This window comes from Marmota marmota, unplaced genomic scaffold, assembly GCF_001458135.2.
Source record: "Marmota marmota marmota unplaced genomic scaffold, marMar, whole genome shotgun sequence".
Lineage (NCBI taxonomy): Eukaryota > Metazoa > Chordata > Mammalia > Rodentia > Sciuridae > Marmota > Marmota marmota.
The window spans coordinates 18,902,303-18,917,821 of record NW_026000093.1 but is presented as its reverse complement, the minus strand read 5'-3'; positions in this window follow the sequence as shown (position 1 = coordinate 18,917,821).

Here is a 15,519-nt window from a genome sequence, read left to right as displayed (position 1 = left end):
ACATAAAAATTAAAACAAATAAAAAGGTATTCTGTCCAACTACAACAAATATATATATACAAAACTACAGGAGACCATGCCTTAAAAAGCTAAAGGAAAATGCAAGAACGTCTTACCAAATGGAAAATATCAATAAAGACATTTCAATTATTTTTTTAAAAAAAAAAAGAACTAAATATAAATTCTGGAGTTGAGAGGCTGGGGTTGTGGCTCAGCGGTAGAGCACTCACCTAGCTCATGCAAGGCCCTGGGTTCGATCCTCAGCACCACATAAAAATAAATAAATAAAGGTATTGTGTCCAACTACAACCAAAAAAATAAATATTTTAAAAAATAATAAATAAATAAATTCTGGAGTTGAATTGTAAAGAATAATTGATTACAGAGGCTCAACAGAGATTTGAGCAGGAGAAAAAAATAACCAGTGAACTTGAAGATGGTCAATTGAGAAGCAGTCTGAGGATCTGAAAGGAAAGAGAAAAATGAAGAAAGTCTTGAAGAGCTGTCATTGCCCTACAGCACACCAACTTGCGAAAATGAGAGTCCCAGCAGGAGAGCAGAGAATACTCCGAAGGAAGATTAGAGGAAATAATAATTTTTAAACTGCCCAAATTGGATTTTTTAAAAATGTCACTACATATCCAAGAAGCTCAGTGAGTTCCAAGTGGAATAAAAATAACACCTGGCAAGAAGTTAACTTTGTTGGAGATTTAGTGTTTAATTTTATAACTGTGTGATCTAAGAAATTGTTATTTATAATTGGGCTCCATGATTCTTTTTGGCTTTGCCCTCTCACTCACCAGAATAAATTATATTCTGATAGAGACAGGGTAAGATATAGAAAAGTAGATACGTTTAATGTCTAAATTCTAACTTGAGGGCAAGGAGGCCTACAGAAAAGAATAGAAATGAATACCAGTATTCTAAACTCATCTTACTCAGGACATAATATAAAATTGAATAAGAAATATGCATACACAGGCCATTGTTAAGTACTTAGACTTAGTCTGGGCTAAGTCTTAAGTGGATTTGTGTCTTTGTGTGTGTTCTGAGAACTAAACTCAGGGCTTATGTGTGTTAACCACATAGTCTACCACTGTGTTAGTTTTTCATTGCTCTGACAAAATATGTGAAAAGATCAATTTAAAAGAGAAAAGATTTACCTTGGCCCATGTTTTAGAGGTCTCAGTACATGGCCACTTCACTCCATTGTTTTGGACCTATAATGAGACAGAACATCATGGTAGAGAGCATGTGGTAGAGCACAATTGCTCACCTCATGATAACCAGAAGTAGAGAGAGAGACAGAGACACAAAGAGGGAGGGAGGAAGTGGCTAAGGAAATAACATAGCCTTCAAGGGCATGTCCACAAATACCAATTTCCTCCAACTAGGATCCACTACCTAAGTTTCCACCATTTTCCAATAGCCTATCAAATTATAGATCCATCAATTGATTAATCCATTGATGCAGTTAGAGCCCTCATAATCAAGTCACCTTCCAAAAGCCCCACCTCTATAAACTGCTACATTGGGGACCACAACTTCAACACAGGAACTTTTGGGGATTTCAGATTCACTATTGAAACCACTGAGCTACACCCCCAATCTCTCCAGTAGAAATTTTAAAATAATATATAAACAGATTCATGGAACTTGTGTTATTTTTAGCACCACTTCTATCAAAATCCAACATTTTGCTTAAGTTTTAGAAACTCTTTTACTAGGTCTCCTAATTTCAAGGGTAGTAAGTTTAAAATAACACAAAATTAGGGCTCCCCACATTCCCCTGAAAAAGTGCTACTTTGAAAGAGGTTCATCAATCTAACATAATTTCAGACAAGAGGTCTTGCACAAGAGGGGAGAGGTTGAGAGAGGAAAGGAGAAAGTAAAACAATAAGAACATTTTCTGAACAAGAGAAATAACTTTCTTACAATCACAACCCTTTATTGGTCATAAAAGTCTTATAAATTTTAGATTCTAGGTCCAATCTGGTGAAAATAACTAGTAGCTTTGCACAAATAGGCTGTTCTGATAAGAGCTCAACTTATCTAGGTATCTGATATTCCTTTCCAGACCTGAAATTCTGGTTTCAACCTTGCAGTTCACATAGCCTAGAGCATTTGCAAAATCAAACTATGAATGTTTGTCACTCAATTTTTCCCTACTGAACTATTTTCATCTTATTAAAACTCGTGTTGTCTTTATTGGCTGATTTCCAGCTGGTTGTCTTGACAGCATAACTGTGGGCATCTCCGTTGTTTCATTATCATAATGGTCATTCTGTTCCCCTTTGTTTTGTTGCTAACTTCCCATTTAATATAATTCAACCAATAAATAAACTTCCATGCCATCACTTAGCATTCATAATTATAAACATTATTTTCTGAAGGAAATTTTTCATTATATACTTGTGGTATCAAATAACAAATTTCTCAGAACTATATACAAAAAAAAATCTAAGGATGTATTTGTGGCATTGACATCAATGCTACAATTCTAAAAAATTGTGCAATGATTTCAATAACATAGCAATGATTTCTTTGGCTTCCATTTTTTCCACAAATCCCATAGTTTGTTATATATTAACAACTGGTTTGGACTCACCAACATATTATAAATGTCCTTAAAGTATTGGCTTTAAATCAGATGGAAATTTTAAGTCAGAATTCCATTTTAATTAACCTAAAGGATGTACAGGTTAGTTCTTTTGAATTTATCTTGTGATTCATGTGTATTCTCCTTTTTTTCTATCCTGAGTTATCATGCAGCTCTATATGCCAATGAAATGGAATAATATAGCAGGCAAAAACTTTGAAAGTGACTTTATCCAACACCTGCATTTGAAAGGGGCTCAGAGAAACTAAGTGTCCAACCACAGTGACACCAGGGCTGCAAATCATTGCTATAATACTTCACACAAAGGAACTTGCAAATTTTCTTAAAGATGATATGTTCTATGCATGCATACACACACACATACACACACAGATTATGTTCTGTATGTCTGGTAGAACACAGGGGCATCTTCTACCTGAGGATGCTAGCTAGCCTCCTCATTCTGAGTGCATTTAAAGAGGATGAAGATGTCAGGCACTGGTCACAGACATCACAGCCAGATCACTCTCTGACAGACCCAGATTGTGGATAGTCTTGCTTCTAAATAAATATTTCACAAATACCCCTGTGAAGGAAAACTAAATTATTTGCCTGCCCAGAGGCCCAAAAGTCTCCATCCAGTTCTGCATTCATTGAGACCACTTCCTGCACGGTTGCAAAAAATAGTGCTGGGATGCAATTTTATCCAGCCATTTAAGAAATTCCAATGAGACGGTCTTCCCCAGACTTTAACCGCATAAACAAATGCAATAGATATTTTTAAAAGTCATTGGAGAATTTTAAAGGGAAGGAAAAGGAGTGAAAAAAAAGGATAGAATAGTAATACAAATAAGATGTAGAACTGACAGATGAGAAGTGGAAATTTTAATGGAATAGGTTGCAGTTTTGTTTGTGTGATGGCATTTAGTTAAACTGACTTACTTATTAACTGATGGAACTTGCTTTCACTGAACTGATGAGACCAGACTGTTTTCTTTTATGTCATACAGACATAATATATAAAGGAAGGAAATTCATCATTTAAACATTAAGCGACATTTCCTCAACAAATTCATGTGCAGTTAAAGTTTATAGAGTATTTCATATTATTGAGCACTCTGATAGATCTTTTCATGGTTGGGATCTTATTTAATCCTCAGAATCATTTAAATAAATGTTTTCTACTTTATGTGCAAATTATGCTAATCACTAAAAAGCTGTTAGAAGTTAGAGGTGGGAGGGGTAAAGTTAGAGGGGTAAAAGATTAAACATTTACACATGGAACTGCATGAAACTTTGTATTGGATATTTATTGCTATATGAAAAAGTAAAACTTAGTAACTTAAATAATGATCCTTTATCTCTCATAGTATCTGTGGGTCAGGAAATCAGACAAGGCATGGTGGTATGCTTTATCTCTTCTCAACCATGACTGGGGCCTCAGTTGGATGTCTGGAAGGCTGGAGCTGAAATCAGCTAGGGTTTTTTCACACGCAAACGGTGGTTGGTGTAGCTATTGGCCACTAACCTAACAGAGGTCTGGGCTTCCTCACAACATAGTGGCTAGATACCCAGGGTAAGCATCCTGAGAGGAAAAGAGCAAGAAACAGAATTTGTCTTTTCTGTGACCTAGCCTTCTAGCCTCCAAATTACACAGGATCCCCACCACCATATGTCATTGGAACAATCAGGACAGTCACAAGACTCTGTCTTGAATCAAGAAGCAGGATCATCACCAACATTACCTTCATCTCTTGGGAGAAGAAGTCAGTCATATTCCTAAAAGAAGTTGTGGGAGGGAATAAATACAAAAGCAGAGTATGTAGTATATCACAAACTTGGTCTCTGGTAAAGAATTCAGGGTAAGCCTTGAATTTAGTCAACATAGGAAAAGCATGTCAGGATCTTACAGGTGGTCAGGTAAGGGAAAGATCAGAGATCACTACTAAATGGATATGGAGGCAGGTTTCACAGAAGAAACAGCACGCGAGTTTTATTCTGGGGAAGAATTTCCATTTATTTACTCATTGGGTCCCTATCAGATATGTGGATGACAGCACATTAGGTAAAAACAGAAGAGAAAATTCTACTCCCAAAGGCACAAGCCTGGGTGCAATTTCATGGGGAGGGATCAGAGCTTCCTCCAGTAGAAACCACTCACTAGATCTTTCGATTCTATCCTTCCATGGTGATGTTCCTCCTAGTGTTGCTAGAAGCCAGGAATACTGCAGGAATCCTGAATCGCTCTTTCCTGATTTTTTATTCTATACCCCAGCACATAGAGGGACCATGGGAGACTTATAACCAAGAAACTTTTTTATTACTAAGAGAGAAAAATTCTACAAAACACACTGAATGGAATGAAAGTCTGTTTGGATACCATTGGGTTGCCTTTTTGAAAATCATTAAAGAAAGCCTGATTTGTTGAAATGCATACATTCAAGGTTTTTTTAATATTTAAAGACAAATATTTTTCCAATTTCCATTTTCTCTTTTATTTCATTCTTTCCTATTTTTTTTTATCTCTCATTCCTCTCATGATTCCACATGAGACGAAGATCAAAGCTTTTGCCTGTTGATGAGAACATGTGCAGAAAAATCTAAATGACATTTATAATAGTTGTTAATTGGATCAAAGAAACTTGGAATTAAAAATCACGATTGGGATTTTTTAATCCCATCAATTATCCTGTCTCTGAACAAGTAATGATACTAGGGCATTGTTTTTATTAATAGCTCCAAGTCTTGTTTTTTATTATAAAATGACTTTCTAAAGTAGGATATGCCCCAGATTTATAATCAGCATTTCAGGAAAGAAGTGTTCACTATTTTAAATGCATACACATATAAAATTACTGATTTAGGGAACTCAGTGTAAAATCTACCTCTCCAAATTTAGAATAAAAATTGACCTTGATTCAACTGTGATTTTTTTCTCCTCATCTATGATTAGCTAATAATTATACTTATCTTGAAATTAGATCATCAGATATAGTTATGAACTTTATGAATTTTAGTTCTAATAGAGGATCAAGCCTGATTATTTTAAAACAGTTATTTCAACAGGATAAAGATTTCATTGTATATTTCTAAGTTATAGAATTTTGTTTGTTTGTTTGTTTGTTTTGTTCTTTATTTGGTTTAGTTTAGGTAGTTTGTTCGTTCATTTGTTTTTTTGGTACTGGGTATTGAACCCAGGGACTTTTTACTACTGAGCTACCTCCCCAGCTCTTTTTATTTTAAGACTAGATCTCTCTAAGTCACTCAAGGCCTCACTAATTTGCTGTGGCTGGCTGCAAATTTGTAATCATCCTGCCTCAACCTCCTGAGTCACAGGATTATAGGCATGCACTACCACACCCAACTGGAGAATTTTTCTTAACACAGAAATGAGATGGTTCAAAACTCCCATTTCTCCCTTCTAAAACTCATTAGACCTGGACCAGAGGCAAAAATTCAAGTACAATAAAATTTAGGTAACCCGTCTCATCAGATTTAATCAGATTCAGAGACCTCCCCACTATAAGAAAAACCCTAGATAATCTATTGTTATCACCACTCTGCTTTAGAAGCTGTATTCTGCAATTCACTTCAAGATTTAAAAGTACTGAATGATTTCTAGTGTGGTTTAAGAAGCCTAAGGATAGTTTCTAGGGTAAAATCCAAGAAAAGGATGTAAGATCTAAGTTGGTAAGAATCCCAAATTATGAGAAGAGGGCATAAACCACCAATAGTGACAAGACTTGTTTGGTATCCACACACATGTGGGAGAAAGTAGAAAGAGGAAAATGGGGCATTCATGTGCCCAGAAAACAGAAGCATCCAAAATCACTAATAGTAACTACTGAAGCATAGCAGCAAGACTGACAGAGGATTCTGCAAACTCTATTTACAGGTGAGAGAGCAAGGGCACTATGGGAAGGTCAGTAGGTGACAAAATGGTCTTGGTCCTAGAAATTCTCAAAACATAGTCCTGAGCTCACCTCTAGAGCAAACTGGTCTTAGTCTTCTTAGACTGCCAGATCAAAATACAATAGACTTAATGGTTTACACAGCAGAATTTTAATTCTCATGGTTCTAGAGACTGGAAAGTCTAAGGTCAAGGTTCCAGAAAACTCCAAGCTTTAGCAAGAGCCCTCTTAATATGCAGATGGTGGCCTTCACAATATGTGCTCACGTGGCAGAGAGAGGAAGACCTCTAGCATGTTTTCCTCTTTTATAAGGGTACAACTTCTGTTAGATTAACTCTTATGGATGGTTAATTTTATGTGTCAACTTGACTGGGTCACAGAATGGCCAGATGGCTAATAAAACATTTCTGAGTATGTCAGTGAGAGTCTTTCCAAGAAGAGATTAGCATCTGGCTTGGCAGACTGAGTAAAGAAGATGGCCCACACCAGCACAGGTGGCCATCCTCTCATCTCCTGAGGGATCAAATAGAACAAAAAGGTAGAGAGAGGTTGTATTTACTTTCTGCCTGGTTTCTTAAGCTGGGACATTGATCTTGTGCCTGTTTTTCAGAACTTTAGACCTGGATTTGTATCTGCACTGCCAGCTCCCAGGTTCTCATGCTTTCAAACTATACCACTAGCTCCCTGGGCCTCCAGCTTGCTGATATCAGATCATGGGACTTCTCAGTCTCCATAATCACATGAGCCAAAACCTTATACTATATATATATGTATGTACATACACACACACACACACACAGACACACACATAGATGTGTGTGTCTGTGTGTGTGTCCTTTTGAGTCTCACATAGGACTCCATCCTTATAATCTCATTTAACTTGAATCATATCATTAAAGATTCAAGGAAGTAAAGCTGGCTGCCAGATTCGAACATTTGGCTACCATGCAGACATTACAGATGACAGACAAATAATTACCCAATGTTAGGTTGGATATGAGGTGTCCCCCAAAAGCTCACATGTGAGACAATGCAAGAAGTTTCAGAGAAGAAATGATTGGGTTGTGAGAGTTTTAACCAAATTAGTGAATTAAGCCCTGATGGTATTAATGGAGTGGTAACTGGAGGCAGGTGGAGTGTGGCTGGAGGAAGTGGTTAATTGGGGGTGTGGCTATGGGGCATATATTTTGTATCTGGCTCATGGCTGTTCCCTCTCTCTCTGCTTCCGGATCTCCTGTGAGCTGCTTCCCTCCACCACACACTCTGCTATGATGTTCAGCCTCATGGAATGGACTATGACCTCTGAAACCATGAGCCCTTTTCCTCCCCTATAATTGGGTCGGTCAGGTCCTTTAGTCACAGCAGCGAAAAAGCTGACTAAAACACCCAACATAATTAAGGAAAATTTGCTTCAACATGTTTAACTGTAATCAAAAATATAACTTGTGAAATTTGATAACTGGAAAATATTCACAACATAAACTTGCTACCAGAATAACACTCTCTATTTTTTTTAATGTTTTTACTGTATCAAGGTTATGATTGGTTCAGGACCAGTGAGACAATATTTTTAGTACAGAAAACAGCAGCAATAAAATAAACAAGAATGTGGCTGGGGCTGTACCTCAGTGTAGAATGCTTTCCTAGCACGTGTGAGGCCCTGGGATCAATCCTCAGCACCACATAAAAATAAATAAACAAAATAAAGGTACTGTGTCCATCTATTTAAAAATAAACCAAAAAAAAAAAAAATGTCTTTCAGCCTGGCAGTGTGTTCAGGGCAAGGGAGTGTGGGTGGCCCTCTGATTAAAGAAGCTAAGGCAAGGCCAGAAATCACTTTGTATTCTAAGTACAATAGTCAATGAGTCAGAATCATAGCCAGTAATTAAGCCTCTGGGCCAGTAGCTTCATCATGACATTTGTTCCTGCACAGACAGTGTGACCTTTATTGGACTCAAGTAGAAATTCTTGAAGGTCTGACCGACCAATATACAAAACCAATTCTGAAGACTCTAATTGGAGAAGTACCTTCATTCAATGCTTCCAGACTCAAGGAATTTTAAAAGGGGCCTGGATTGGGAGGAATGCAGGAAACAGAAAGACAGATGGAAGAAAAGAAAATGTGGCCCAAAAAAGGCAGCAGAAATGCTCAGCTTGTTCCATTCTATAAATTAAAGTTCTAGATAGAATATCTTTTGAAGAAAGCATTTAGTGGCTTTGAGAAAAGAGAGAAGCAGTTCTTAAACCACTGATTTAAAGAGCGGATGTATTTTATTACAAAAGTCAACGCACTACACAATTTGTAGGATAGTGATATTAAGGAAGAACACTTTCCTGTTGACTTTCATCCATTCTCTCTGAGCCATCCTGAACCTCCTGCTTATTAGAACACTTCCTTATCTTACGCTGTCCCACAAACACACACACACACACAACACAAACACAGAATCTCTGATTCCTCTGGTAGATCTGGGGTTTGGGTTCATATAATTATCTTCTATGCCAGAAATACCTAGGAGGTTATCTCAGTGTGTACAGTGCTCCCTTTGATTCTAGAGTTAGGTGGTCCCTCTTAAGCTTCCTCTGCTTGTCAATAATAGGAAATTCAAACTTGCCAAGCCAGGACCTTCATGACTGTAATGTTGTTCCATGGAGAAACTGACTCAGCTCCTCCTGATCACTTAAGACTAAGCCACAGTACCTTCGTCTCCCTATCAGCTATGGCTTTCTCACCCATGCCTGCTGCATGAGACCATTGCTTGGACTATGCTCCTGTGGGAGGCCCCAGCAGAACAGATTAAAAATGGAGTTGCCATGCTCAAGTTCACATCACCAAAACAAATCTCAGCTGCTTATTTGACCTTCAAGAAACCAGGAGAAATGAGAGAGATAACAATCAAACTTCCCAAACAGGCTTGTTTCAATCATGATAATGAAGTTCCCTTTGCCTTAATCCTTACACACACACAAAAAGTAATCCGATGTTAACCAGTTTTTCTCTAACAAGGAGAGTAAATATTAAATGACTGGCCTGCTTTTTGCTCTTTGTTTCTGCTTTTTTCAACCCTTCTTTATCTCTAAAATCAATCTCTTCTGATTAGATCATTGAAACACTGTATTTTATGAAATAAAGAGTTGCCCAATTCCTGAATTGCAAAATCAAGCCATTTAATATCTTTAAATGGTTGCAATTTTATCTTCTGACAGACTAATTTTAATCTAAAAACTAATTCCTAACTTGTGCCTAGAATGTGTTCTGGAATCCATGTCAATCTTTTCCACTTCTCTGTGGTCATGTGCTTTGTCTCCCCATAAATGCTCTTTTTATGATGCCCTTAAACACACAATTGCCCACAATCCCACTCTTCTCACTTCTGGGCCAGGTTCTTTGAATATCCATAGTTCTGTCTCTAAAGTTCTAAGAGTAACTTTTTTTCACCCACCCTACTCTATGCATAGCCCAATGTGGTGGTTGCTGTTTCTTCTTTCTGGTTTCATTCTCCCCATCTCAAATTTCTCCCTGCTTTATTACATTGAACAAGTCATTCTCTCCCCATCTCCATCTTCAAACATAATCTTCATCATGCTTAGCAAACAAAGGGTTTTCTTTTGCCAGGATCAAACTTTTTCTCCCCCTCCCATAAACTGTGGGGTTTATGAATCATAAATATCATTATTATTAGTAGAAGCAGTAGTAGTAGTATTGAGGATTGAACCCAGGGGCACTTAACCACTGAGCCACACCCCCAGCCCTTTTGATTTTTTATTTTGAGACAGTTTCTTGCTAAGTTGCTTAGGGGCCTCCCTAAGTTTCAGAGGCTGGCTTTGAACTTGCAACCCTTCTGCCTCAGCCTCTCGAGTCGATGGTATTACCAGCATGCACCACCATGCCCAGTTTATAAATTATTTTTGATTAATTAATTAATTTTAATTAGGTATATATGACAGCAGAATGCATTTTGATTCATTATACACAATTTCAGCACAACTTTTCATTTCTCTGGTTGACACGATATAGCATCACACCATATGTGCAGTCATACATGGACTTAGGATAATGATGTCCATTTCATGCTACCATATTTCCTGCCCTATACCCCCTCTCCACTTCTCCCTCCCCTTTGCCCAATCAAAGTTCCTTCATTTTTCCCATGCCCTCCCTCCCCCAGTTATGGATCAGCATCTACTTATCAGAGAGAATATTCGGCCTTTGGATTTGGGGGATTGGCTTACTTCACTTAGCATGATATTCTCCAACTCCATCAATTTACGTGCAAATGCCATAATTTTATTTTCTTTTAATGCTGAGTAATATTCCATTGTGTATATATACCACAGTTTCTTTATCCATCCATCTACTGAAGGGCATCTAGGTTGCTTCCTCAGTTTAGCTATTGTGAACTGAGCTGCTTGAAACAATCAATGAGGTGAAGAGAGAGCTTACATTTTGGGAGCAAATTTTTGCCACACACACATCAGATAGAGTTTTAATCTCCATGATATATAAAGAACTCAAAAAACAACCCCCCAAATCAAACAACCTAATCAATAAATGGGCTGAGCAGCTGAACAAACACTTCTTAGAAGAAAATATACTTTTGATCAACAAATATATGAAAAAATGTTCAACATCTCTAGTAATTAGAGAAATGCAAATCAAAACTATTCTAAGATTTCATTTCATGCCAGTCAGAATGGCAGTTATCAAGAATTCAGGCAACAATAAATTTTGGCAAGGATGTGGGAGGAAAGGCACACCATACATTGCTGGTGGGACTGCAAATTGGTGCAACCAATCCGGAAAGCAGTATGGAGATTTCTTAAAAAACTTGAAATGGAACCACCATTTGACCCAGCTATCCCACTCCTCAGTCTATATAGAAAGGACTTAAAATCAGCATACTACAGTAATGCAGCCACATAAATTATTATTTTTAAAGTCAGTCTCTAAAGTAGCATAATTCCAATATTATATTTTGAGAGACATGATATACATATGAGTGTAAGATAAGCATTTATGGATATAGAGAGAACACTGAGTCTCTAAAGGAAATGCCCATAAACAGTTGGGATGCAGAAAAAACAACACATGAGCAACACATTTCATGTCACCAGGGATTTAGGCATCAACAGAGTAAAGGTAAAACCATAAACATTGCTATAATCTGAGTACTGGTCCCCACCCCTCAAAACCACATAGTAAATTTTAACCTTCAAAGTGATAGCGTTAAGAATGTGGGATGATTAAGTCATAAAGGCAGCTCTCACACATTAGTGCTCTTATTAAAATAGGTGCAATAAAGCTCCATCATCCCTTCCACCATGTGAGGTCACAACAAGAAGGCATCATCTATTCACAAGAAAATACACCCTCACCAAACACCAAATCTTCCAGTGTTTTTGATCTTGGACTCCCCTTTCCCAAAATTGTTAGAAATAAATTTTTGTTGTTTCTAAGCTACCCAGTTTATGATATTTTTTAGAGCAACACAAATGAAATAAGACAAGCATTAAAGGCTAATGTCCACTTAATTGCTTTTTCTGCAAAGGAGAACCTTTTGAGACCATCAGAAAAACAAGAGAGATAATAATTCAGCAGGAACCTTTATGATGTTGGATGCTAAGAATATCTAGCAAATGCATTTAACCTCTACCCATTGTCCTCCAAAGTTATAATTAAAATAATGTGCCAAAGGCCATTGTATGGCATCTGAGACTCATTTACAAGTGATTACAAACAGATTCCTTTTCTGAAAATCTGGACTTCTGGCATTCCTTACAGAACATCTACATGTTCTGCACATCAGATTGCAATAACTGTAAGGACTCCCTACAGCTTACATATCACACTGGAATATACTTTGGCAAATTGTTTTTAAATGAGAGTCAGAAGTAGGATTGATGACATATTACGGAAGTCGTGGTCAGTGTATTTGGCCAAGATAGTCCAACAGTACATCTCAATCCCTCCTAGCTCTTTGAAAGATGGAGCTGTGTGCCATTTTGAGTCGTGGCTCAAATAGGTTCACAGCACTGGGTTTATATGCCTGCATCTAAGGCTCCACAGTGAAATGCAACTTTCCTATCAAGGAGAACTAACTGTGGGCCTCAAGACATTATTTGGGAAAAGATCTGTATTTGAACATGTTTCCCCAGACAAATTTTATGGAGTAGAATGTGAGTCCCAGGGACAAGAGGCTGAAGGCAGAAGAGGCAAATTGTAGGGTGATCCCACATCTCCATGGGGCCCCATACACCTGGGCACAATTGTCTGGAACGCTGACAGGTGTAGAACTAGGTTTGTGGGTAGGAGTGGAACTCTGTGCATGGGGCACCAGCACAGGGTAACTTCAGAGAACTACCCAGGAAACCAGAAGTGCAGATGCCTCTGTGATGGGTGCCTCGCTCCACCACACAGGCATGGAGTTCTGGGTCTTGGATTCCTGTAGAGATGGCTGATTATCAGGGACACAATTGGAAGTATCATTTCCTTTCCATCATGCAGAAGCAGCAGGAAAGGCTCTGGCTGGTGAGCAAAATCCCTCGTAAGAACGAGATTGGCATTTGGCCTCCAGAACAGAGAGGAGTTCCGTGCTGTGCGTACTGTCCATGTCTGTGTGGAATCTGAAAGTTTTTTGGCAAGAGGAAAAAAGTAGCCATCAAGTCTGAGTAAAAGATATAGAAGAGGCAGGGGAAAGTAAAAGAAAAAGGTACAGAATGGAGCTAATAGAGAATTACTGTAAATAAAAGCAAGGTTGAGGTATTATTGGAAGCATTCAGACATCAAAACTGAGGACTACCTTACCTAGTATAGGACTTACAGCTTCTTCCGTTCTAGAGTACATTTATAATCATCTTAATAAAAATCATATCTTCTCGGCTCATGGTATTTCTCCTCTCTCCCAGCACCAGGCTGCCTCCCTCTTCCCCTGCCTAACCAAGCTTTGTGTTCTAAACCAGAAAAGATTCACACTTTCCTTTATAACATGCTTTGTTTCACAGTCTCTCTCACACACACACATACACACACACACACAAAAATCTGATAGACTGTTTTCACATATTTTGGGTGATAATAAAATCTCATTGTTTACCCTCAGAAAAAATGCCTGGAAATACAAAACATTCAATCACAGGAACAAGTTTAAATCATGGCATGTCAGATTTTGTGATAGGTCAATGAAAGATGGTTTCCTTCAAAATTCGTCATGAAGAGTCATTCACTTCATTTGTATACTAACATATGTTTCCTTAGGCCAACCCAACTTTCAGGTTAAAATAGAGCTATCCAAATAGTAATTAAGTGTACAGCAGTCCTCCCTCATTCATGTGGGATATGTTCCAAGATCCCCAGTCAATGCCTGAAACAACAGATAGTACTGAGCCCTAGTGAGCAGGTAGCATATACATTGTGGATATACGGGACAAAGTCACACCATCTGGTGAGACAAAGCAGGATTGCATAAGGTTTTGTTGTGCCACAAAAACCAATGTGCATTTAAATTTATGTTATTTATACCTGAAATTTTTCATTTAATAGATTTTTTAAATTTTTAGTTGTAGCTGGACACAATACCTTTATTTTATTTTATTTTTAATGTGGTGCTGAGGATCTAACCCAGTACCTTGCACATGCCAGGCAAGCACTCTACCACTGAGCCACAGCCACAGCCACTTAATATTTTTTTTTTACCATGGTTGTCCATGGGTAACTAAAATATCAGAAAGGGAAATATGATAATGGAGGACTACTGTACATCCCTGGCTCCCCCACCTATCTGTGAACCAACTACCTCCCATTGGAAAGCTCCTCCCCCCAGTCATTTCTGGGAAGTTTTCTGTTGGGAAGTGGGGATGCATATCTTATCTGCTATCACTCTTGTCACGCTCTTGTTCTTCTGTTCCTGTCCCTTTAGTGATGGCCACAACCTGCTACCCACCAAGCTACTGAAGACCCCATTCATGAATGTTAAAGTCACATCCTGCCACTGGGATTGCACCTGTTACATTTTAATTGGTTCTAAATCCCCACAATATTAATGAGTTCTGTGCTATTTATTTGTACCTCACCTAGTTTCAACAGGATTTAAAATTCTTTAAAATGTATGCAATGAAACTAGATGACAAGTAGGAAGTGAGTTCATAAAAGCATAGAGTTGAAAGATTAACATGGGAATAGATGAAAATAGTGTACAAAATGCACAACATAAAATTGAGCACAATTGCTTGACCTGGCCTGAATATTTGGCTCTGGGCTCCCTAGCAGTCACTGTAAAAAGGAAATTACAAAGAGAATCTCTTTCATTCTCAGTGTCTGAGAGAAATTTCTCCTATAGATAGATCTTTATAAAGAAGTTTGTTGTTTATTTAGTACCTTTTATCTTCACCAGTATCCTTACCATAAAAACAAGACTATCCGTAAGGTCATTTTTAATAGTCCTTCAATATCTATGACATGTTATATGAATTAAGTTCACAGTAGCAAAGTAGTAGGACAGAAACAGTGTGGTTTAGGTTTTAAGCAGAAATGAATGTGTAAATGACCTGCATATTTTTAGGTGCATCTTCACATTTTCTTTCAGAGAGAGTCCAGGAATCAGAGTCACCTACTTGACAAGTACTTAGAAGAACAAGTATTCTGTGATATAATTTAAAAGCCCACACATATACTTCTGCAGTCAGCCAAGCCAGGAGTAAGGTTAAAAGGTTCTTAAAAAAAATGTGGCACCTAAAAAGTCATCCACATAAAAGAAGTCACCTTTGAACTGAAGTGGGCTGAGGGTACTAGAGGACACAACAAGACTTTATTTTTTTTATTAGTTGCTCATGACAATACAATGATCTTGACATATCATACATTTGAATCAAATGGGTATAATTTCTCATTTTTCCAAGTGTACAGGCTGCAGAATCACATTGATTATACAGACACGTATATACATACAGCCATACTAGTGTCTATTTTATTCTGCTGCCCTTCCTATCACCCCTTCCCCTCCCCTCCTCTCC